The sequence below is a fragment of the Neofelis nebulosa genome, chromosome X (genome assembly GCF_028018385.1).
Source record: "Neofelis nebulosa isolate mNeoNeb1 chromosome X, mNeoNeb1.pri, whole genome shotgun sequence".
In the NCBI taxonomy this organism is placed as follows: Eukaryota; Metazoa; Chordata; class Mammalia; order Carnivora; family Felidae; genus Neofelis; species Neofelis nebulosa.
This window is the reverse complement of record NC_080800.1, coordinates 119,246,699-119,274,008: the sequence shown is the minus strand read 5'-3', so window position 1 is coordinate 119,274,008 and position 27,310 is coordinate 119,246,699.

The window sequence follows — 27,310 nt, the reverse complement described above, 5'->3', positions numbered from 1 at the left end:
ACTATTGAGACACAACAGTAATCACAGTAATTGTTTCCAACTTTAAGAATACCAAAATATTTGTTTTCAGGGAGGAACGATGTATTACTGACACTATTTAGAATTGCCAGAACAATGTGAAAACAGGTTGGTTGTAAATTCTCTCCAAATAAGGCCATAGGATCTTTTTCAGAGAGGATTCAGGAAGAACATTACAAAATCATAGCTTTGAGTCAGAGGGATTAATTTTCTGATTGCTTTCTGGGCCTTCCTTTATTCTCAGAATTCAGTGCTACCTTTTGGGGATTGATCATACTCCAGATAAGCTGCATCCTGTCATCTGGAACAGATAAAATTGGGAAAATATGCAGTAATGTAGTGTTTTCAAAATGTGCTTGCCAAGAATCACTTGGGACAAACTTGTTAACTACATAAATTGCCAGACCTTTCCTGCAGGAAATTCTGCGGTAGTTCTGGGTTGGGGCCCAGATGCTGAATCAAACCCTGTTTAATGTTCGAGTTTCCCGGTGTCTGGAGAGAGAACGATTTTTGGCTGTCTCGTCCCGACAAGGCACGTCCCAAACTAACCAGAATTGAGCGTGGTACACAAGGTGTAGTAAGTAACAGAACACATTTTTTCAGGTTGTTTGTGGGGATAGGGGGACAGAGACCTAGAAGGCAGTGCTTTTAAGGGGACTTGGGGCCAAATATATTAGTTTATAGTTATATTAATAGTTTAATATATAGTAGTTTAAAGGAATTTTCCAGGTGCTTTCAATATGCATTTCACTACTTCTAAATCAGTAGTTCTCAAATGTTCGTTGTGCGTGGAATCACCTGGGTAGGTTAACGGATAACTGGGGCCCCACTCCCAGGGGTTCTAATTTAATTGCTGTTGGGTGTGGCCCAGGCACTGGATTATTTTTAAGCTCCAAGGTGATTTTAATATTCATCCACAATTGAAACCCACTCCCTAGATTGAAATTCTGTGATCCATAGTGATAGGCGATCGTTCTGTAAGTGGACAGGCATGCGGTTGATAGAGAGAAGCCACAGGAAATTTAATCAAGGTTTCGCTTGAAACCAGGAGAGACTGGCAGCAAGTTGTGGTGATCTGGGTTTGCATACAGTTTAGGTCAGTGTTCCAGACTCTGAAAATTCTTGGAATAACGGACTTTGAAAAATGCCTGGTACAAAGACGACAGTCAATGTGAAATCCGTGAATGACAGTAGAATACGACACCTGGAGGAACTGAAATACTCGATAGTGGACAGAAGAGGGCGCTGTGACACAAAAATCACATTGCATCCCAGTCCCAAAGGAGGTATGAGGTGGGGGAGGGGGGGTTGGCAGGCGAACAAAGGCAGAAGCCCCCTTTGTGAAATCAGGTTTTCTCACCTGATTTGGAATAAGTGATAGAATACCCAACTAAAAGTAGCTTCATAAGAGGATGTTAATCAATCTCGTAACTGGAATTTTGGGGTTGGCAGTTGCAGGTTAATCCAGCTGTGTGATATCAGGGCTCTAAATTGGCCCTTCTAGTCTGTGCTTTGCTTTGCTTTCCCCTCATGCTCACAAGATGCCTGTCACAGCTCTCGGCTTTCTGTCTTCACACAGTTGCATACAAAAGCAGGAAGAAAGGAGAAATTGAACCTGAACTGCTCTGTCCTCAGAAAAATTCCGTGATGGGGAGCCTGGGTGGCTCAGTGGGTTGAGCGTCCGACTCTTGATTTAAGCTCAGTTCGTGATCCCAGAGTCGTGGGATCCAGTCTGGCGTTGGACTCTGTGCTGAGAGTGCCCAGCCTGCTTGGATTCTCTCTCTGCCTCCCCCCCACTCTCAAAATAAATAAATAAGCATTAAAAAGAAGAAGAAGAAAGAAAGAAAAACTCAGTACAAGAATATTTTCTGGAACCCACTCCCCTCAGCGCCGTCAGACTTTCCTTATGTTTCACTGGCTAGAACTAAGTCATATGCCAGCCTCTAAACTAATTGCTGTCAGAGAGGTATAGAGCAACCTTATTGTCTTAGATCATGTTTCATTGCCTGGGACCTGTATGTTGCCATCACATATTTTTGGCAAAGGAAGAGGCAGTGAATATCAGAGGGACTTGCCCAGCCTGGCTAACTTTAGCTTAAGCTAAAAAGATCAGGATGTAACCCTGTTTGTTTTTGCCCTGCGTGGGAGCAGTTTGGCCTCCGAATCTGGATTACTTTGCCCAAGAGATGACTGGGGTGGTGTTGGCAAGAAGCCCGTTAAGACAGAGTGTTGGATACTGAGTTTTGTATAAGTTGGCAAAACTGCTAGCTAGAGGTCACAGCGCATGCATATTATGAACAAAGAGTGATGGAAGACGTGTCCTCACATACAAAGAGACTTCACGGGACGAACCTCGGTCAGGTGGCAGGTTTATTATGGATACCGGTTAAAGGCTGGTTGGGCTGGAAAGATAACAAGATGGATTTTCTCTCATACACACACTCAGAAGCACACCGAGCTTTGGAGGGGAGTGGGTCTTGTTCCTGTTTCGAGATACTTATCGACATACGTAGGAATGTGTGTGGTCAAATGGTTACTTACGTGACCCTCTGTTCTATTTTGTATGAATGTCATATGGCTCTGAGAAGCCCATCTGTCTGAATAGAGTCAAGGGAAGATCGTGTCTACGCTGAGGCAACCTGGTACCCAGCCTGAAGTGGGTTGTTGTATATATATGAATAAAGGAATGGAAATCATGCCCTGTGGTTTTATACTTCTGAGCTTACTCTCAGTAGCAACATTAACACATTGGGTATTACGTTATAAGTGTCTTCTAGCAAGTTTGGGGATAAATCTGATAGATGACTTCTGCCTCACATTGCTTTTTTACTGAACTGGTTGACAGCTATAAAATGGCATCCTCTCAAATGAAATGTGAGTGAATTCTGGTGACTCCAAAATCTTAAAGACGGTTGTAGTTTTCCTGAAGCTTATCATTTCATAGAGTAGATTTAAATACATAGCAACTTTGATTCATTTTAGAGAATAAGAAATTACCTCTTTAATATTTCTCCCAATACATCCCATGGAACACTAGTTCCACATAATATTTCATGAAAAATTGCTTCATGGTTTTATGATTCCATTGTTTTAATGATTCCATGGTTTTAATAGAAAAGCATGTGTTCAATACGTGATTGATTCAATATCTTCAATATCTTCTCGATATTGCCAATATATGTTAAAATCTTTGAAAAGTTTTACAATAGAGAAAATTGCTTTCTTGATTTCAGTGTTTCCCAGACACATTTAAGAACAGAAAATGTTTTTCTTGTAATACACCATGAAACAGGCTTTTTAGCACATTTGAGAGATGCTACACTCCTTGATATTTAGAAAAAAAAAGGAAAACATTTTAAGAAATTGTCAATCCAAAAGTCCTAGAGAGATTAAGGTACCAAAAAAACCAAACAAACAAACAAAAAAAAAAAAGCAAAGGACCAGAGACAGGGCACAACAGAAAGTGTTTGCCATAATAGAAATTAGTTCAGTGTAAGGTTTGACATCCTTGCTATGGAAGGGGAAAATGAGGCAGCAAAGGTAAGCAAGGGCCAAACAGGGTCTTAAATGTTAGGTCAAAGTGTTTGGATTTTGGGTGCCTGGGTGGCTCAGTCGGTTGAGCGTCCGACTTCAGCTCAGGTCACGATCTCACGGCCCGTGAGTTTGAGCCCCGCGTCGGGCTCTGGGCTGATGGCTCAGAGCCCGGAGCCTGCTTCCGATTCTGTGTCTCCCTCTCTCTCTGCCCCTCCCCCGTTCATGCTCTGTCTCTCTCTGTCCCAAAAATAAATAAACGTTAAAAAAAATTAAAAAAAAAAAGTGTTTGGATTTTATAACGAAACATCAGTCATTGGAGTTTTGGAAACACGAGGATGCCTTCTGTATTTCAAGAGGGTAACTCTCATCAGTATGATGTCTGGATTGGTGGGATGAGACTCATTAAGAAGATAACAGCAGTGGCCCGGATGAGAGATTATGGGCATGATTTTAGGCAAGGGCAATGGGCTACAGAGGAGGGGCCACTAAAAGAGTTATTGGAGGAGTGGAATCGGCAAACCCTGACGATCAGTTGTACGTGAAATGTGCATGAAGTTTCTGAAGATGCCTTTGATGTTTCCTTTGTGACTAACTGGGAGAATGGTGGTGTTATTAATTAATGAGGAAGCCCAGAATATATTGGGTATAGACCAGATAATTCTATTTCCTGCTCAAACCCTTCATGGGTGCTGAATAAAATCTGTCTCCGTTGCCCTCTACACTCCAGCCATAGTGGTTTTTTGGCTTTTCCGTGGCTCCAACCACGTTCACGCCTCAGAGCCATTGCATTAGCTGCTCTCTTTCTTCTTGGAATGCTCTTCTCCCAGGCTTCCTGATGGCTACTTCTGTCCTTTTGTTAGAAAGCAGAGGAGACAAGAACCATCTCCAGACTGAGAAGCCACTTTGAGGCCAAAAAAAAAAGACACAAGTCACTCCATACTCCATACCGTTTACACAGAGGTTTTTTTTTTCAGGGTAACTGATTGATGGGGGATCAGGCGAACAAATGATCCAAGCACTACACAGTGATCCTCTACCCCCAAACCTAGACCTTAATCCACAAATTTTATAGAGGGAGAGGCATTGTGGTGAGTTCCAAGGATAGTTATTGTAACGTGCTCCACTTTTAGGGAAAATTAGAACAAGCCTTTCCGCATTCTGATCGAGGCACACGTTAACCTCCAAGGAGCCTGTAACACGTAGCTCTGAGGGAGGTCTTTGCATGGGCATGAACAAGATGAAGGGCCAAATATGGAGTCAGTGTCGTCAGCATTTCTACACTTTTCATTCAGGCTTCTGTTTAAATATTATTTAATTTAAGGGGAACGTCTGTCTACTATGATGTTTCACAAAGAATGGTGATATTGGCCGTGATTTATCACGTTAGGTAGGTACCTTCTTATTTTTCATTTGCTAAAATTTTTTTCAAGAATAGGTTTTTAATTTTACTGAAAATATTTTCACTACTTGTGAAGAAGCTTTTCTCATCTTTTAAAATTTTCCACGGGGATGATGTCAGCAATGTGGCTGAATAAGCCATCTCTCATCATATCCCCACCTCAACATCCACAATTTTGCATCTACCCACAGACAGAAGTGCCACTGTGGGAGCTGGGATTCAGCTGGGAACAGCTGGTGTACGTTCTAGGATTCAGAACATACACCAAGGGATCTGGGAAGAGTCTTGCCCACCCGTGAATTACTTTATAGGTATACAGAACTCAGTCTTGAACCGTGTAGTGGCCCATGAACCAGCTCCTGTTCTTCTCAGACACCATCCTGGAACCCTCGGAGAACACTGCCTTAGGCAGTCACTCACAGACAGTGGAGCCTGTGTTGGAAGTATAGGTCTCCATTGGAAAAGTTCCAACGCACCGATGGAGAAAAAAAACAAAAGTGAGTTTGGACCCATTGAAGAGGGTAAGAGGACCAGTTTGACTTTATCCACATCACCCCTCCCCAAGGTGGCACAGCTCAGTGCCAGGTAAGACCTTCTCGACCCATGATTTTTCCTGCTTGGGAAAGCGAGAGCACGAGTGAGTCTCTGCCCTCCCCAGCTGTGTGGGACATTGTCAACGAGGCCTATTTCTGTCTCACGCCACCCAGCATACTGAATCGTGAGCTGTACTCCTCGGGAGTGGGAAGAGGCTGGAAGAACAGCAAAGAGAACTCTCGAAGGTCATTATAAGGATGTGATCGTGCCGTGTCTTGGACCCCCACCAAGAACACCCCCTTGTTCCATCAAGAGTACAGAATATTGGTTTCCAGGGACTGGGGATGTAGGGGACATGGGGAGATGTTGGTCAAAGGGTACAAACTTCCACTTATAAGATGAATAATTTCTGGGGATCTAATGTATAACATGATTATAGTTAACAATACTGTATTATATGCACGAACGTGGGTAAGAGAATTTGTATTTCATGGATCTGGAGTTTTATAAGATGAAAAAGTTTTGGAGATCTGTTGAGCAACAGTGCGAATATACTTAACACTGCTGAACTGTACGCTTAAAAATGGTTAATATTGTTACTATTTTTTTACCACAATAAAAAATCTGAAAATTTTCCTAATGGGTTATATTAATAAACTTCAGATAGTCTATGATCCTTGCATTTCAGGGATAAAAATAATATTGTATATACGGTTGAATGTTACTCAGCCATCAAAAAGAATGGAATCTTGCCATTTGCAATGATGTGGATGGAGCTAGAGAGTATTGTGCTAAGTGAAGTAAGTCAGAGAAAGACAAATACTATATGATTTCACTCATGTGGTATTTAAGAAACAAACAGATGAACATATGGGAGGGAGAGAAAAGAAGAAGAGAGAGAAACAAACCATAAGAGACTCTTAAAGCTAGAGAACGAACTGAGGGTTGATGGCAGGAGGCGGGGGGGGGGGGAATGGGCTAAATGGGGAGTGAGTCATGAGGGCCCTCGTTGTGATGAGCACTGGGTGTTGCATGTAAGTAATGAATCGCTGAATTCTACTCCTGAAACCCATATTGCACTGTGTGTTAATTAACTGGAATTTAAGTAAAAATTTGAAAAGAAAAAACAACCCCCCAAAACCCAATGCTATTCAAATAAAAACTACAGTGATCTATCACCTCATACCTATTAGTGTGATTATTTAAAAAAAGAAAAGATAACAAGTGTTGGTGAGGACAAGCTGGAACAATTTCGCGTTGTTGGTGGGAATGTCCAATGGTACAGCTACTGTGGATAAGAGCATGGAACAGTACGGGAATTAAAACTATGACTACCATATTACCCAGCAATCTCGCTTCCGGGTATTTATGCAAAAGAATTGAGGTCACGATCTCAAAGAGGTAGTCTGCACTCCCATGCCCATTGCAGCATTATTCACAATGGCTAATGTATGGAAGCAAGTTAAATGCTCGTCGACAAATGAATGAATAGAAAAGTGTGGCATTTGCATACGATGGATTATTCAGCACTAAAAAAGGAATCCTACCAGTTGCCATAATATGGGTGAACCTGGGGAACGTTTTGTTGAGTGAAATAAGCCAAAGACTGCACGATTCCACTTGCAGAAGGTATCCAAAGTAGCCCGACTCATAGAAACAGAACAGAATGGTGGCTTCCAGGGTCTGGGGTGAGGGGGAAATGGGGAGTTGCTCTTTGCAGGTATAAAGTTCTAGTTAGACAGAATGAATAAATTCTAGAAATCTGCCGTGGAACATTTTACTTACGGTTAACAGTGCTGTGTTATGCACTTAAAAATTTGAGAGGGTAGGTCTCACATTAAGTGTCCTTACCAGAATTAAGAACAGCCATTATTAAATATGTTCTACAAACTGCCAGTTTTGTTATTGTTTTACTTGATATTTTTTGTATACGTGTGATATTCTATACGATGCATATGTCAGTCTATTGTATATGGCATCTATATCAGCTTATATCTTTGGCATTATCTTTCCGACGTCTGCTTACCAGAGTAATGCTTGCATTAGAAGATGCTTTGAGGAGCTGTCCTTTGTATGCGTTGGAATGTTTTATATAGCACGGAAATGATATTTTCTTTACAAGTGTGGAGGAGGGTTTCTCAGCTTCGGCACTACTGACATTTTGGGCTGGATGCTTCTTTGCTGTGGTGATCTGTCCTGTGCTCTGCAGGATGTTTAGCAGTGTCCCTGGCTTTTGCCCACTAAATATCAGTAGGCCCCCTGCCCCTCAGTTGTGACAAGCCACAACGTCTCCAGACTTTGCCAAATGGCCTTTGGGGGGGGCACCTCCTCCATACACCCACTCACCGGTTGCGAGTCATTGGTGTGAAGGAACTCTACCACTACCTGTCTGGGCCCAGAGCCTCTTTAAGAAGTTTCGAGAATATTTCCTATCCCTTTCATGATTATTAGTCTTTCAGAGTTTTTTATTTCTTGTGCCAAGTTTGATATCTCTGATAGTCTCACAAAACCATTTATTTTATCAATATAATCTCCTTTTTCCATGTTTTCTATTCGATTTTTTTCCTTTGGTTTTCATTACCTTTACCAGAGGTTTGTCTATATCATTATCTTTTTTTTTTGTTTGTTTTTAAATTTCACAAAGTCACTTCCTATTTCTTACCAAGTACTGGGATAGTATGCCATACGAATCGGATGGAACAAGTTCTCTGCCATAATAAATCTCTGAGCTAATTGCAGGATCCAGATTTGCAAACCTCTCGTTACCGTATGATAACTGCATGGATCGGATACTATGAAAAGACAAGGAGGGCAACTAATAACTCTAGGGTCAGGGAAGGCTTATCAGAAGCTGGAGCTGAGTCCTGAAAGATTTGAAGCAAAATAATCTTAGATGCAACTATGCGGAACTGGTTAAACACATCCCAGGAATTCTAGGGAAGGATAAACAAGGGTGGGAAGATGTTGGGAATAGTGTAGGTTTTGGACAGATGTGTGAGTGGTGGAGGTCATTTCAGGTGCGGAAAACTGCAGACCTAAAGCTTTAAAAGGAACACTTAAAAAAACTAAAGTGTCTTTTTCGATTGGAGAGGACAAAAAAGAATGCTTTTGAAAATCTCTAGAATGAGTGACAGGCACGTGTGTGCGCTGTATGAAAATCAGGACGCTGAAGTAGTTAGAGGGCAAAAACATCAAAGTCCACTTTCAATCATACTTATTCATTATACGTCTGCACATATCATACACTTCCCAACTCCCCTTTTCCCTTTAGAATGTGTCTTTTTTTTTTTGAAGTCCTACATCATTTACATAACTGGAGGGACTTTTCTGGTGCCTGGGGAAACTTGGTCTTAATGTAAGAGGAAGCATTCCACACCCCTTAGCATTAGTGTTCTGGTCATTGTACATACGCTTCACAAATTACTTTTACGAGGAGTGGTGGCCCTACCTTCGGACCCGTCTGATTACTGGCGCGATTTATGGTCGTATCAGGCAGGGTGCCCCAATGGGAGAGTGAGTCAAGGTCAGGAGCACTGAAGAGAAAAAGGTTGGGGTGATAAGGCCGTAGAAGGAACCTGAGCTGAGGGTTTGGCTTCGTTCTACCTCTCCAGAGATTTGGATTACCTGGGTCGTGATCTGGAAATGCATATAATGCTCTTCCGTCCTCTCTTGTAGTTTTGTTTCCAAAATTGTAATGCGAAATGTTTAGGTCTTCCCTTGTGTTCATGTCGCTAAACGGAACGGCTGAGCGGTATCATGCCTGACCAAGAGGCAAGGGTACCAGCCTTGCTGGGGAATCCCGTGTGGCCTTAAGGAGGTAGGCCAGAAACAGTGGATCTGCTCAAACTATCTTTTACTCGGGGAATCTCTGATGAGCTTCTCAAACACCTGTTCCAAGAGCTAAAAGCCCCCCATTCAGTGTGGGGTGGGGTGGTGCTCTCACTAGCTCTTTGAATGTCCTTTTCCTACGACCGAATGCCTTTTCTCCCGCAGTCCTGTCATTGGGCCCTTATCCATTCTCCAAGCTACCACCCCTGGCATTTATGCTGGGGGACCGTGATTCTTCTCTCCCAGGTAGAGGTTGTCCTCTGTTTTGTGTGGCCCAATGTAACATACACATCCCTGTAGCATTGAACTTACTATACTTCATCGTAATATGTTTCTTCACATACCTGTCTCCCCTAGTAACTAGTATACTCTGAAGGAAGGAACTTTGGTGTTAATCTTTGAAGTCGAGTGCCTAGCATGCTTACCATGAAGCGTTTTGGGAAATGAATTGAGTGTTGCCGTCTCTGCCCACGTACCTGAGTTCTGCGTAACTGTGACATGTTCAGTCTTCAGTGGTAATGGAAAACTTTCCTTTGGCTTAGGGTGAAGACCCCATCTGTGGCCCCAAGTACTTTCTAATAGAACCTAATGTATTATAATTTTCTTTTCCATCTCTGTTTCTTGTGATCTTTTCAGGACAGAGACTGTACTGGATTCATCTCTGTACCCCCCAGAGCCTAGTATCTACTTGGTTTGTAATCTGTATTCAATAAATGTTGGATGGATGGGTGGATGGACAGGTGGATGGGTAGATGATTTTTGGAAATGACATGATTGAACGATGCCTTAGAATTACAATATCTGGATATAATTCCAAGTTCTGTCCATTATTAACTTCGATTTTGAGCAAGTCACTTCACGGTTTGAAGTCTCAGTTTCTCAATTATACAGTAGAAACAACAATATGTATTTGCCTTCCTCGGTGGTTTAGTGTGAAGAGAGAGACCGAAATAAAATAATCGCTGTGAGATTAAAGAAGGCCTTTTAATGGTCTGTGCAAAGTTATGGGTGATTAAAAAAGAAAACAAGCCGAAGAATGACCTAACTTTGTCGTTTCTATGTAAAGCTAGAATAGTATTTTTTTATGTAAGATTTAAAAGTTCTTTTGACGGTGGGACACAACACGCTGATGCTGAGATAGATGAAAGGCAGAATTCTGTTACTTACAGCTCTGAATGAGACAAGGCTGCCAGGCAGGGCCACACACAGCAGGTTGTATTTGGGGACAGGGTAACAGCAAGCTTGGAGCTTCAGAGGGCAGCTTATGTATCACGAGTTGGGTGGGGGTTGCTAGGTTTTGTGGGCTACCTGTGGATTGGCTAATTTGAATAAATTCTAGTACCCCTGGGGGCTTTTCCTAATTGTCTGGTACCTGGCCTCCTGGGCGGGTAGGGCAGGTACCTAGTGGCCCAGAGTGTGGGAGCCTGATAAGGGAGGTAGTTGGGATGTGGATTTAATTAGCTGTTCAAGAAAGAGAACTGGCTTCTAGCCAGGGCCTCGAAACTGGGTTAAGACAGCCTTTAAAAATATATTAAAGTCTAAGGATCTCTAATGCACATATTTTATTTATAACATCTACATGAGAAATGTTTTTCCCACTGAGACTCCTAGTTTCCATTTAATTCAGTGGGTAATAGATACTGAGGACGGTGTTGGGGATGCTGTCATCTAAACATGTCTAATTCTCACCTCTGTTTCACTGAAGCTTCCTGGTAAAACTGAAGCATTATAGACATACCCCAGACTTTGAATTTTAATCCTCTGCTTTCAAAATTCGTTCCTTTTATTAGTTTTCTGATCATACAATACCAAAAAATGCAAGGTTGCTGCTAAGATTGAAGGTAATGTATATAAAGTACCTATCCACAGAGATTTTGACTATTTGGTAATCTTTAACACATAAATGGGTCTAGGCAACATTTAACAGTAGCTGCTAAAAAATTACAAAAGAGAAACAACCTGGAGTGCCTGGGTGGCTCACTTGGTTAAGAATCTGACTCTTGGGGCGCCTGGGTGGCTCAGTCGGTTGAGCGTCCGACTTCGGCTCAGGTCATGATCTCGCATTCCATGAGTTCGAGCCCCGCGTCAGGCTCTGTGCTGACAGCTCAGAGCCTGGAGCCTGCTTCAGATTCTGTGTCTCCCTCTCTCTCTGGCCCTCCCCCCGTTCATGCTCTGTCTCTCTCTGTCTCAAAAATAAATAAATGTTGGGGCGCCTGGGTGGCGCAGTCGGTTAAGCGTCCGACTTCAGCCAGGTCACGATCTCGCGGTCCGTGAGTTCGAGCCCCGCGTCAGGCTCTGGGCCGATGGCTCGGAGCCTGGAGCCTGTTTCCGATTCTGTGTCTCCCTCTCTCTCTGCCCCTCCCCCGTTCATGCTCTGTCTCTCTCTGTCCCAAAAATAAATAAAAAAACGTTGAAAAAAAAATTAAAAAAAAAAAATAAATAAATGTTAAAAAAAAAAAAAGAATCTGACTCTTGATCTCAGCTCAGGTCTTTTCTTTTCTTTTCTTTTCTTTTCTTTTCTTTTCTTTTCTTTTCTTTTCTTTTCTTTTCTTTTTTTTTGATAGAGAGAGTGCACGCAAATGAAGGAGGGGCAGAGAGAGAGAGGATGAGAGAGAATTTTTTTAATATGAAATTTATTGTCAAATTGGTTTCCATACAACACCCAGTGCTCATCCCAACAGGTGCCCTCCTCAATATCCATCACCTACCCTCCCCTCCCTCCCACCCCCATCAACCCTCAGTTTATTCTCAGGTTTTAAGAGTCTCTTATGGTTTGCCTCCCTCCCTCTCTGTAACTTTTTTCCCCCTTCCCCTCTGCCATGGTCTTCTGTTAAGTTCCTCAAGATCCACATATGAGTGAAAACATGGTATCTGTCTTTCTCTGCCTGACTTATTTCACTTAGTATAATACACTCCAGTTCCATCCACGTTGCTACAAAAGGCCATATTTCGTTCTTTCTCATTGCCAAGTAGTATTCCATTGTGTATATAAACCACAATTTCTTTATCCATTCATCAGCTGATGGACATTTAGGCTCTTCCCATCATTTGGCTATTGTTGAAAGTGCTGCTATACACATTGGGGTCCAAGTGTCCCTCTGCATCAGCACTCCCGGATCCCTTGGGTACATTCCTAGCAGTGCTATTGCTGGATCATAGGGTAGATCTGTTTTTAATTTTTTGGGGAACCTCCACACTGTTTTCCAGAGCGGCTGCACCAGTCTGCGTTCCCACCAACAGTGCAAGAGGGTTCCTGTTAATGAGAGAGAATCTTAAGCAGGCTCCACACCCAGTCCAGGGCTTGATCTCAAAACCCTGAGGTCATGACCTGAGCTGAAATCAAGAGTCAGATCCTTAACCAACTGAGCCACCCGGACGCCCCAATCTCAGCTCAGGTCTTGATCTCAGGGTTGTGAGTTCAGGCCCCGTGTTGGGCTCCACACAGAGCCTACTTAAAAAACAAACAAACAAACAACCAAAAGAGGAACAACCTGAGAGATGACACCCCCAGATAGAAGCACCTATAAAATCATCTTGTGAAAGAAATACCAATGAACAGGAAATACAGAAGGCAGAAGAATGTAATAAAATCAAATGGATAAAATCAGCAAAACCCAGACAGTAGGGAACTTTTCAGGGAAAAAGTATTAGCTTCCTATGGCTGCTGTAACAAATATCCAGATAATTGTAGCTTTGAAAAAATAGACATTTGCTTTGTCACAATTCTGGAGGCTAGAAGTTTTAAATAAGTATCACTGGGCTGAAATCAGGGCATCAGCAGGGCCCCATTCTCCCCAAAGGTTCCTTGTCTCGTCTAGCTTCTGGTGGCTGCCAATATTCCTTGTTTTGTGGCCACATTATTCCAATCTCTGTTGTCTCTGGCGTATCGGATTCCCTTTTGTGTGCGTAAAATCTCTCTCTGCCTCTCACTTGTAAGGGCGTTTGTGATTATGTTTAGAGATTGCCCAGATAATCTAGGATAATCTCCCTTTGCCAAGATTTTAATTTAATGGTATCTGCAACCCCCCCCCCCCCCCTTTGCCATATAAGCTTACATTTTAGGTTTCCACAGATTAGGATGTGTGTATCTTTGACAGGAAGTATTTTTCAGCCTACCACAGAAAACAATCCACTTTTCTATTAAAAAAAGAGGGAAAGAATGGAGGTGGAAACTATAGATTATAAGAGATTGGGGGTGCCTGGGTGGCTCAGTCAGTTAAGCATCCAACTCTTAATAATCAGTTCAGGTCATGATCTCATGGTCTGTGAGATCAAGCCCCATGTTGGGCTCTGTGCTGACAGTGAGAAGCCTGCTTGGCATTCTTTCTCTCCCTCTCTCTCTCTTCCCCTCCCCTGCCCACACCCTTTTTCTTCCTCTCTCTATCTCAAAATAAAGTGAAAAGAATAAAATAAAAAAATTAATAAAATATTTTGAACTAAATGAAAATGAAGATACCATTTATCAAAATGTGTGGGATGCAGTGAGAGCAGTTTTTAGAGGGAAATTTATAGCATTGAATGAATATATTAAGAAGAAGAAGAAGAAGAAGAAGAAGAAGAAGAAGAAGAAGAAGAAAGATCTAAAATCAATAATCTAAATTTCTACCTTAGGAAACTAGAAAAAGAAAAAAATTAAATCCAAAGTAAGCAGAAGAAAAGGATTAAAAGTTCTGCAGATCCAAGAGTAAATGACAATAATATGAAGTACACACACAAGTAAATGCTTTATAATTACAGTCTCATGTTCTTATTAGGCATTTCTTGAAAATATCATAAGTACAATTTGAGATTAAGTATAGACAAGGTTGTGAAAATATTACAATAATGAAAATGTAAAACCCCTTTACTATTCTAAAAAGCACAAGGAAATTGAAGAACAGAATGATTTTTTTGTGTAATTGATTTCTTGTCTCCAAACTCAATAGGAGCCTTGTCTGAAGCATTCCTCTACCAAAATGTCAAGTTGAGGTTAATGACAATTATTTATTGATTTTCTATATATATCTGGCACTATGCTTTGTGCTTTACATGTATTCTATGTTTTTTTTTTTTCAACGTTTTTTTTTTTTTTTATTTTTTTTTATTTTTGGGACAGAGAGAGACAGAGCATGAACGGGGGAGGGGTAGAGAGAGAGGGAGACACAGAATCGGAAACAGGCTCCAGGCTCCGAGCCTTCAGCCCAGAGCCCGACGCGGGGCTCGAACTCACAGACGGTGAGATCGTGACCTGGCTGAAGTCGGACGCTTAACCGACTGCGCCACCCAGGCGCCCCTACATGTATTCTATGTTAAACAACAACTTATTGAGTTACTATGGCTATTTTCCTCATTGTGCTGAGTATAGAATCTAGAATCTTTTATCTCAGCAGGCTGTAGAAATAAGAATATTTCAGCATCTGCTAGGTTTATGAAAAAGGCACTACAGATTTTACTGTTGTGTTTAATCATTTATGGATCTCAGCTTAACTTCTGTCTCTTGCTGGAGAAAGGAGAGACTGTGGAGTACTCAGTTAAAAAAAAAAGAATTAGGGCAATGATCAGTGAAATTGGAAACAGGTAATTAGTGAAGAAAATCAATGAAACCAAATGCTACATCTTGTAAAGATCAATAAAATCTATAAGCCTCTAGCCAGGCTAAATACAAAAAAGAGAAAGATAATACAAATTACTGATATCAGAAATGAAAGAGAAGACATTACTGTAGGAACCGTGGGAATTAAAAGAATAATAAAGGAATACTCTTAATAACTCAGTGCTCACAAATTTGATAACCAGATGAGATGGACCAATTCCTTGAATAACACAATCTGTGAAGACTCACAGTGGGAAAAATAGGCAATCTGAACAGGCCTATATCTATTAAAGAAATTGAATCAATAATTAATAAGCTTCCAAAAGGGAAAGCACTGCACCAGATAGACTCACTGGTGAATCTTACTAGACAGTTAAGGAAGAAATTATTACCAATTGTCTATAGTCTCTTTCAGAGGATAGAAGCAGAGGGAATACTTCCTAACTATGAGGCCAGTGTTATTCTAATACCAAACCAGACAAAGGCATTATAAGAAAAGAAAACTACAGACCAATGCCTCCCATGAACATGCAGAAATCCTCAACAGAACATTAGCAAATCAAAATTTTTAGAAGTATATAAAAGAATTACGCAACATGACAAAATGAGATTTATCCCAGGCATGCAAGGCTAATTCAGCATGTAAAAATAAATTAATGTAATCCATCACATCAACAGACTAAAAGATCACATGATTCTATCAATAGTTGCAGAGAAAGCATTTGACAAAATTCAACATTCATTCAGGATAAAAACTCTCTGGAAACTAGGAATAGGTGGGAACTTTCTCCACTTGATAAAGACTATCTACAAAAAACCCTAGAGCAAACATCATAATTAATGGTGGGAAACTGGAAGTTTTCCCACTAAGATAGGTACAAAGCAAGGATGTACCCACTTACCACTCCTTTTCACCATCATACTGAACTTGCTAATGCAATAAGGCAAGAAGAGGAAATAGAAGATATACATATTGGGAAGGAAGACATAAAATTCTTTGTTTGCAGAGGATACGACTATGTAGAAAATCTGAAAGAACCGACAGAAAGCTCGTGTAATTAATAAGCAATTACAGCAAAGTTGCAGGATACAAGGTTAATATACAAAAGTCAATTGGTTTCCTATATGCCAACAATGTACAAGTGGAACTTGAAATTAAAAACACAATACTATTTACATTAGCACTCAACCAAATGAAATACTTAAATATAAATCTAACCAAATATGTACAAGACTTAAAGGAAGAAAACCGCAAAAACTCTGATGAAGTAAATAAATAGATATTCCGTAATCATGGGTAGGAATACTGAATATTATCAAGATGTAGTTCTTCCCAATTTGATCTATAGAGCCAATGCAATCCCACTCAAAATCCCAGCAAATTATTTTATGGATATCAGCAAAGTGATTCTAAACTTTATGTGGAGAGGCAGCCTCTATCACCTCAGGAGGGTCTCTAGTTGGTAGTAAGAAGATCTCAGTCTTACGAAGAGATGAATTCTTCCGAAAACAATGTAAGCTTGGAAGAAAATCTTCCAAAGAAAAATGCAGGTTTGGAAGAAAATCATGAGCCCCAGGAATGAATGCTGCCTGGCCAGCACCTTGATTGTACCCTGTGAGAGATTCTGAAGCAGAGGACCCATTTGAACCATGCCTTGATTCCTGACCCATGGAAATCGTGGTGGAATAAATGTGTATTGTTTGAAGCACTGAGTTTATGATAGTTTGTTACAGTGAAATATGAAACTCATATAGCCATCCTCTGAGTTGGCTCCTGAATTGTTAGTTCCTTTTTTGCCAGTGATTTCCATGTTGTTTTGATAAATAGATTATCCTCTGAACCTTGCTGCACAATGTGATGATCGGTTGAGTTTTCTGGATCAGGGCTTTGTCCCCCGACACTAAGCATCATTAGATGCAGGCTGCCACCAGGGAAGGGCCGTAATTTGGGGCAAGGTGGCTTCTTTATATCAAGGTCTATTCCCAGAGAGAGACTTCATGGAGAGCCATTGGCAGCCCCTACTCCTGCAAATGAGGGAAAGAGTGGCTTGATCCTGATGGGGGTATCTGGCTAGAGAACCATACCATGTACTACGATTTGTAAAGTCTGTGATTGTAGAATGTGTTGTAGTTAAGGAGGTTTTCTCTTCAAGCTTAATAGCTTTTCAATAGAACACTTAAAACAGAACGAACCATTTAACTATATTTTTTTCAGACAATAAATATTTATGGAATGTTTACTATGCCAGGCACTATGATAGGCACCGTGGATACAACCATAAACACTACACAGTTGAAAGTATAAAACCATCCCCTTCGGTCCTGCCAGATGGAGACTGTGAATTAGAATCATCCTTGACTTAGAATTTAGTCATTATAAACATTGCTTTGAAAGCTTCAGTCGTATCTGTCTGTAGTTGAGGGAAAGGCCATTAAGAAGTGTATGGCTCAGCAATCACATTATTTTCCACTCCCAATCAGCTAAAAAAATCTGGAAGGGAAGAAGGTATCAGGGAGATGACGAGAAGAAACTAGCACTTCTCTGTATAATCTCATGAACTAGCTATTCTCTGATACGTTGAGACTGTACTATCCTTGAGAATGAATGATTGGTTGTTTTCTTCCTATGGTTGGTTTTATTAAGCTGTATCTTACATACAATAAATTTCACGAATTTTAAGTGTGCAATTTGATGAGCTTTGATAATTGCTCTAATTGTGTAACTGCCACGAAAATCAGGGATGGTTCATTTTTGTAACCTCCCCAATTTTCTGGTGCTCTCTTTAGTTTATCTTCTCCCCACTGGTCAGATTTTTGTCATGGTGATTTTGCCTCTTCTATAATATCGCATAAATAAAATCATATAGTATATGGCCTTTTGTATCTGAAATTTTTTCACTTAGCCTATCCCGAAGATGCATCAACAGAGACCTGTATGTAATTATTTATATAAGTGTTATTCACGATAGGCCCAAACTGGACCCAACCCAAATGCCCGTTGAGCGGGGAAAGGGGAAAGGAACTGTGTTACACTCACAAGTGTAATACTGCTCAACAATGAAATGGACAAACAACTGATAAACACAATAAGGGTCTGCTATTTTATGTGTATACTAACTTGTGGGGGTTTTACTGCTAAATTTAATTTACAAAGTAAGAGAAGGAAATTATTCCGTGTCTATGCAGCCAAGCATCCAAACGGGCTTGATGCTGAGCAGGCAAGAGGTGACAAGTAGATTCCATTCTTCTTTCCGGAGAGTGATACCTTTTGCTAATCTGTCTGTAGCCTCGTGATTTCTTTCGTTATGTTTATTTATTTTTTTAAGATTTTTTAAATATATTTTTTTATTTTGAGAGAGAGCACATGCGAGTTGCAGAGGGGCAGAGAGAGAGGGAGAGAGAGAATCCCAAGCAGGATCCGTGCTGTCAGTCTGCCCTGACAGCCCCATGTGGGGCCTGATCCCACAAACCGTGAGACCATGACCTGAGCCAAAATCAAGAGTCGGATGCTTAACCGACTAAGCCACCCAGGCACCCCAACTTCTCTTTCTTATGACCAACATGTACTCTTTTGTGAGTTGACTTGCCAGGATCAGGGAAGAGCCAGACTGACAAATGCAAAGTCCACTATGAGAGTCTGAGATGTAACATTGGTCACTGGTGTGAGAATGGATTCAGCTGTAACAAGTGTCTTAAGTGTAGCCATACAGATTGACTGAGTTTACTTATGGAACTCTATCCTGTGAAAATAGAAATGCAATCCAGGGTTATTATGGTGATGTTCAATGCACTTTTATCTATTTATTTTATTTTATATTAGGGTTCACGCTTGGAGTTGTACAGTTCTGTGGGTGTTGACAAACTCATAATGTCACGTAGCCCCCATTATAGTATCATACAAAATAGTTTCACTGTTGTAAAAATCCCCGCACTCCGCCTGTTTATCCCTTTGCCTCTCACCCCTCGACCCCTGGCAATCACTGATCGTTTTTAAAGTATTTTTTTAATGTTGATTTATTTTTGAGAGAGAGAGTGAGAGAGAGGGCGCACACAAGTGGCGGAGGGGCAGAGAAAGAGGCAAACACAGAGTCCAAAGCAGGCTCCAGGCTCTGAACGGTCAGCACAGAGCCCAACATGGGGCTCGAACTCACAAACCACGAAATCATGACCTGAGCTGAAGTTGGGCGCCTAACCGACTGAGCCAGCCAGGCGCTCCTCACTGATCTTTTCTAACGTCTATATAGTTTTGCAACCACAGAATGTCATGCAGGGGGAATAATACAGTACCTTTGTCAGATTGGCTCTTTTCACTTAGCAATATGCTTTTACTGCTCCTCCATTTCTTTGTGTGGCTTAATAGTTCACTTCATTTCATGGATGAATATGATTGCATTGTACAGATGTTTAGCCATTCACCTATTAAAGGACACTTCGGTGGCTGCCAGTTGGGGGCAATTGTGAATAAGGCTGCTACAGATACTTGTGTCCACTTTTTTTGTGTGCCTGTAAGTTATCAAGTCAATTGGGCTAAATCTGTAAGAGTACAAATGTCATACGGTAAGAGTGTGCTTAGATTTTTAGGAAACTGCCAAACTGTCTTCCAAAATGGCTGTACCAGTTTGCATCCCACCCCCCCACCCCCCCACCCCCCCCCACCAGCACTGAAAGTTCCTGCTGCTCCACGTCCTTGTCAGTGTTTATGTTATCCGTGTTTTGGATTTTAGCCATTCTGACAGGCGTGTAGTTGTATCTCATTGTTTTAACTTGCAAATCCCTAACATACGGTGTTGAGCATCTTCACATGGCTTATTTGCCATATGGGTATCTCTTTGTTGAGGCGTCTGTTTAGGTATTTTGCCCACGTTTCAATTGGGTTTTTAGTTTCCGTACTGGTGAGTTTTAGGAATTCTTTAAATATTTGGGATGCAAGTCTTTTATCAGTTATGTGTTTTGAAAATATTTTATCCTAATCTCTGAATTTTGTCCCATTCTACTAACATTGTCTTTCCCGGAGAAGGAGATTTGAGTTTTAATGAAGTCCAACTTATTAATTTTTTTCTTTTATGGATCCTGCTTTTGGAATGACATGTGAAAATTCATTGCCAAACCCAAGTTCACCTGAATGTTCTCCAGTGTTGTCTAGTTTTATAGTTTTGTGTTTTTACATTGAGGCCTATGACCCATCTTCTGCTAATTCTGGTGAAAGGGATCAGAGGGATAAGGTATGCGTTGAGACTCATTATTTTTACATGTGGATGTCCAGCTGTTCTAGCACCATTTGTTGAAAAGGCTTTTTTCCCCCTCCACTGCGTTGAGTTTGCTTCTTTGTCAAAGATCAATTGAACGTATTTGTTTGGATCTATTTCCGGGCTCCCTAGTCTGTTCAGTGATCATTTTTCTATTATTTCAGCAATACCACACTGACTTGATTACTGTAGCTTTAAAAGAAGTCTTGACCCGAATAGACATTTTTCCAAAGAAGACATCCAGATGGCCAACAGACACATGAAAAGATGCTTAACATCACTCATCATCGGGGAAATACTTATCAAAACCATGATGAGAAACCACCTCACACCTGTCAGAATGGCTAAAATTAACCACACAGGAAACAACAGATGTTGGTGAGGATGTGGAGAAAGGGGAAACCTTTCACACTGCTGGTGGGAATGCACACTGGTGCAAGCACTCTGGAAAACAGTGTGGAGGTTCGGCAAAAAATGAAAAATAGAACTACCCTAGGACCCAGCAATTGCACTACTAGGTATTTATCCAAAGGATACAGGAGTGGTGTTTCAAAGGGGCACATGCCCCCCAGTGTTTATAGCGGTGCTATCAAAAATAGCCAAATATGGAGAGAGTCCAAATGTCCATCAATTGATGAATGGATAAAGAAGATGTGTATATGTGTGTGTGTGTGTGTGTATACACAATATACACATACAACATATGTGTATATTGTGTATATACAATATACATGTATACACAATATACACAATATACAATACATATATACATATACATACATATATACAATGCAGTATTACTTGGCAATCAAAAAGAATGAAATCTTATCATTTGCCAACAACCTGGATGGAGCTATACAATATACACGTATACACAATATACACAATATACAATACATATATACATATACATACATATATACAATGCAGTATTACTTGGCAATCAAAAAGAATGAAATCTTATCATTTGCCAACAACCTGGATGGAGCTAGAGTGTATTATGCTAAGCAAAATTAGTCAGAGAAAGACAAATACCATATGACGTCACTCATGTGGAATTTAAGAAACACAACAGGTGAACATAGGGGAAGGGAAGGAAAAATAAGATAAAAACAGGGAAGGGGACAAACCATAAGCGACTCTTAAATACAGAGACAAACCAAGGGTTGCTGGATGGGTTTGGGGTGGGGGGATGGGCTAATTGGGCAAGGGGCATTAAGGAGGGCGCTTGTTGGGATGAGCACTGGGTGTTATATATAGGTGATGAATCACCGAATTCTGCTCCTGAAATCATTATTGCACTATATGTTAACTAACTTAGATGTAAATTTAAAAATAATACATTTTAAAAAATGAAAAAAGAATACTACATGGTATAAGACTCCTTATCTTAGAAAAAAATAAAGACTCCTACTATTATGGTATTGTTATGAATGGGTTTCTTTATGTTTGTGACTAACTGAGTTCTATATTTGGGTGCACCCACTTGGGGGCCTAAATATTCACAATTATTAGATGTTCTTGATGGGTCGAACCCTTAATTATGATAGCATGCCCTTCTTCATCTCTTGTTACAGTCTTTACTTTGAAGTCTAGATTGTATGATATAAGTATGGCTACTCTGACTTTTTAAAAAAATTTTTTTTAACGTTTTATTTATTTTTGAGACAGGGAGAGACAGAGCATGAACAGGGGAGGGTCAGAGAGAGGGAGACACAGAATCCGAAACAGGCTCCAGGCTCTGAGCTGTCGGCACAGAGCCCAACGCGGGGCTCGAACTCACGGACCGCGAGATCATGACCTGAGCCGAAGTCGGCCGCTTAACCGACTGAGCCACCCAGGCGCCCCTACTCTGACTTTCTTTTGACAACCATTAGCGTGCGAAATGGTTCTGTGTCCCCTCACTTTCAATCTGCAGGCGTCCTTACATCTAAAATGCATCTCTCATAGGCAGTATACGGATGAATCGTGTTTGTTTGTTTGCTTTTAACAATTCTGCTACCCTATGTCTTTTGATTGAAGCATTTAGTCCATTTACATACAAAGGGATTATTGAAAGATATGAATTTAGTGCTTTTTTGTTATCTGTAGATTTGGTGTTTCTGGCAATATTCTCTGGCCCTTTGTAGTCTTTGCTACTTTGGCCTTTTTTTTTCTCTCCACTCAGGGAGTCGTCCTTAAAATGTCTTGCAAGGCTGCTTTAGCGGTCACATACTCCTTTAGTTTTTGTTTGTCTGGGAAAGCCTTTTTCTCTCTCCTATTCTGAATGACAGCTTTGCTGGATAAAGGATTCTTGGCTGCATATTTTTCCTCTTCAGCACGTTGAATATTTCCTGCCACTCCCTTCTGGCCTGCCAAGATTCAGTGGACAGGTCTGCTACTACCCTTCTGTGTCTACCCTTGTAGGTTAAAGACCGTTTGTCCCTAGCTGCTTTCAGAATGCTCTCTTTATCTTTGTATTTTGCCAGTTTCACTATGATATGTCGTGGTACTGACCTATTTTTGTTGATTTTGAAGGGAGTCCTCTGTGCCTCTTGGACTTAGATGTCTGTTTCCTTCCCCAGATTAGGGAAGGTCCAGCTATAATTTGTCCAAATGAACCTTCTGCCCCATTTTCTCACTCTTCCTCTTCTGTGACTCCTACGATACGGATATTGTTTGTTTCATGGAATCACTTCATTCTCTAAGTGTACCCTTGTGATCTAGTAATTTCCTTTCCTCCTTTTTTTCAGCATTGTTATTTTCCATAATTTTATCTTCTATTTCAGCTGTTCTCTCCTCTGCTTCTTCATTCCTTGTTGTGACTATACCCAGTTTATTTGACATCTCAGTTATAGCTTTTATAAATTCATCCTAACTAGTTCTTAGGTCTTTGATCTCTGCCGCAAGGGTTTCTCTGGTGTCCTCTGTGCTTTTTTTCAAGCCCAGCTAGCAGTTTTATGACTGGTGTTCTGAATTCTTGTTCACATGTATTGTTTATATCAGTTTTGAGGAGGTCCCTGCTTGTGATTTCTTGACCTTTCTTTTTGGGAGAATTTCTCTGTATTGTCATTTTGGCTAAGTTTCTGTCTTCTGCATATTTTAAAATCTTGTTTTGTTTCCTGTACTTGAGAGTACTACTATATTAAAAAGTGGTCATACACCGTCCAGGTCGTTTTTGGTGTCTTGGTGTTTTTGGTCCTTGCTTGCAGTCGGGGAGTGTTTGGAACTTTAACTAGGTGTGATTTGATTTGTTTGTTGATGTAACCTTGGGGAAAAAGGGGGTGGGGAGCCTGATCCCGAGAAAAAGAGAAAAGGAAAGGGAACGACAACAACAACAGAACAAAGAATCAGAGCCGCTATAAGGCTGGTTCCAAAGAAAAAGAAGGGAAAATAAAAGCAAAAAAGAAAAAAGCAGAAGAAAAGAAAAGGGAAAAAGAAAAGAATAGAAAAGCCTGATCCAAAAAAAAAAGAGAAAAGGAAATGAAAAAAAAAGAAAGAAAAGAAACTGTGAGCCTTATTGCAAAAGAAAAAAAGGAGGGAAAAAAAGGAAACAGAGGTGTCTCGGTGTCTGGGAGGTGCTGCCTGTGCTTGTCTGGAGGACAGACCAGCTGCGTTGGCTCCGGAAATGTTGCCCCAGTAAACAAGCAGTTGCCAGGCGCGGAGGGGCAGAGTGTGTTTTAGGCAGGGCCTGCCTCCCCTGGGGGCCGCCGTGCTGCCCTCTGAAGTCCCCGCGTGTTGGCGTTGAGGGAAAACGGTGCCACCCCGATCTCACCTCCCTGGACCAAGGATTTCAACCCACGCTGCTCAGGCAGCCCTCACAGAATAGCAAGGGCAGTTGGCTCATGCTGCGCCACAATTATCCTGCATTTTTTCTTTGGCGCATGACTGGGATTTAAAACCCAGTCTTAAAGGACCCGGCACATTGTGGATCTGCTCTCCTCCTCCAGACCAAAGCCGCTCCACCCTCCTGATGAAAGGCCTCTGGCTGGCACCTGCAGGGTCTTTTTTGGGGGGGGGGGGAGGCAATAAACCCTCTTCCAAAAGTACTCCAGGAAGGGGACTCTTCTCTCCCAGCGCACCCTAAACCATGCTGTGAACTCTGGGGCCAGCTCCCTCTTCCCCAGGAGCACATGCCATGGATCTGCTCCAAAGTTGTGCACTTCCAAATCCTCAGGGTTTGAGCTCCTAAAGCTGTTTGCAAAAAAGAACCGGGACACTAAGTACTCTTTGCTCCCCAGTTCGTGGTGCAGAGAGGTCTTCCTCTTTGCTCACTTGATCCTGCACTATCTCAAGGCCTCTCTCTCCCTTTTATCTTTCCATGGAAACGTTGCCCTTCCCTCTGCGGTACCTCCATCTTTCTCTCCCCAATTCACATCCACACACCTTGACCTTTCCAGCTCTCTTCCTCCAGTCTTGGAGATCTTTCTGCAGATCAATGTCTTGAGTTTTCCAAGTGATCTGACCTCAGTGTAGCTGTGTTTGAAGGACGAGGAAAGCCCAGGGTCCTTCTACTGCTCTGACATCTTAACTGCTCCAAAAAACAGATCTTTAAATACAGATAACAAACTGGTGGTTGCCAGAGGAGAGGTGGGTGAAGGGATGGGTGAAATATGTAAGGGGACTAAGAGGACAGTCATCCAGATGAGCACCAAGAAATGTATAGAATTGTTGAATCTTTGGATTGTACACCTAAAACTAGTATAACATTGTATGTTAATTAAACTTCAATAAAAGAGATAAGATAAGTCTCAAAGTCAGATTGTTAGTCCTCCAGCTTTGATCGTCTTCAATATTATGTGGACTATTCGGAGTCTTTTGCCTTTCCATACAAACTTTAGAATCAGTCAACATCCACAAGTAACTTGCTGGGATTATTACAGGGATTGCATTAAATCTGTACATCATTTAGGAAGAACCGCCGTGTTAACAGTATTGAATCTCCCTCTCTGTGGCCATGGAATATCTTTCCATTTATATAAATCCTTAAGTTCTTTCATCAGATTTTTGTAGTTTTTCTCATATACATCTTGTATGTATTTTGTTAGATTTATACCTAAGTATTTCCTTTTTTTCATACTAAAGTAAATGATGTTATGTTTTTAATTTCAAATTACAACTGTTCATTGCTGGTATATAAAAAACAATTGACTTATATATATTAAGCTGTATCCTGCAACCTTGCTATAATTGCTTATGAGTCCCCATTTTTTTTTTTGTTATTGCTAATTCTTTGGAATTTCTTACAGAGACAATCTTATAACCTGTGAACAAAATTTATTTCTTCCTTCCCAATTTACATACCTTTTATTTCCCTTACTTATTGCATTAGTTAAGATTTCCAGTACAATGTTGAAAAGGAGCAGTGAGAGAGAACATGCTTGCCTTGTTCCCCAAATTGGGGGGAAAGCATCTAGTTTCTTATCATTAAGTATGATGTTGCCTATAGGTTTTTTGTAGGTACTTCTTATGAAATGAAGGGATTTCTCCTTTAAGTATGCGGAGAATTTTTGTCCCAAATAGGTGGATTTTGTCAATATTGTTATGCCGTTATGGATATGATCATAGGATTTCTCTTATTTAGCCTATTGATGTGAAGAATTACATTCATTGATTTTGCAATGTTGACCAGCCTTGTGTACCTGGAATAAGTTCCATTTGGTTATAGTGTGTAATTCTTTTTATACATTGTTGGATTCAATTTGCTAATATTCTGTTGGGTATTTTTGCATTTATGTTTATGAGAGATATTGGCCTATTATTTTTCTTTCTTGTAATGTCTTTGTCTTTTTTTTTTTTTTGGTATTAGGGTAATGCTGACTTTATAGAATGGGGAAGTATTTCTTCTGCTTCAATTTTTTAGAACAGATTGGAGAGAATTACTCATTTCTTCCTTAAATACTTATTAGCATTCACCAGTGAAACTAAGCCTGCTAGTTTCTTTTTAGGATGGTTATTAATTATTGATTCCATTTCTTTAATAGATATAAGCCTTTCAGATTGTTTCTCCTTTTGTGAGAGTCTATAATTTGTGTCTTTCGAAGAATTTGGCCCATTTCATCTGGTTCTCAAGTTTGTGGGCATAGCTTTCTTGCTAATATTCCTTTATAATTCTTTTAATGTTTAGGTGACCAGTAGTGTTGGCCCCTTTCCTTCTTGATATTAATAATTTGTCTCCTTCCTTTTACAGGCATTAGTAAAAGCCATGCAAAGGCACCTCAGGGACTTACATCCACCCCACCCCACCCCCCACCAAAAAGAAAAAAACACAGGAACTCAAACAGATACTTATATACCCATGTTCATAGCAGAACTATTCGTAATAGCCCCAAGGTAGAAGCAACCCGAGTGTCTTTCTGTGGATGAATGGATAAACAAAAGGTGGTATATACATACAATGGGATATCATTCAGCTTTAAAAAAGGAAATTCTGACCCATGCTACAACTCAGATGTACCTTGAGGTCATTATGCTAAGTGAAATAAGCCAGTCTACAAAGGAACAAATATTGCACGATTCTACTTTTATGAGTTACCTAGAATGGTCAGATTCTTAGACACAGAGAGTAGATTCGAGGTTACCAGGGAATAGGAGGAGAAGAGAAGAAGGAATGATCTTTAACGGGTAGAGTTTATATTGGTGGTGGTAGCCTTGGGCTGAGGGAAGGAGAAATGGGGAGCTACTGTTTTGTGGATACAGTTTCAGTTTTGCAAGGTGAAAAGACTTCTGGAGATGGATGGTTGCACAACAGTGTGACTGGACTTAAATGTACCCTTAAAAATGGTTAAGATGGTAAATTTTATTATGTGTATTTTACCACAATAAAAAGAGTTTAAAAAAATCAAGTTTTACTAACCTTTCAAAGATTTGAATCAGCTTTTGATTTTGTTGAATTTCTCTATTGTTTTTCTATTTAAACTTTCAGTGATTATTGCTTTAATATTTATTATTGAATTTATTTTGATTACTTTAGATTTAATTTACCCCTGCTTTTCTAGTTTACTGAGTTAGAAGCTTAGAGGATTGATTTTAGGTCTTTCTTCCTTCTTTCCTAATATGTGTACTTAAGGCATTACATTTCCCTTTAAGCCCTGCTTTCACTACATCTCACAAATTTGGTAAGTTGTATTTTCAAATTAATTTTGTTTAGAATATTTTTATTTTTCTCCTGAGACTTCTTTGATCCTTGTGCCACTTAGA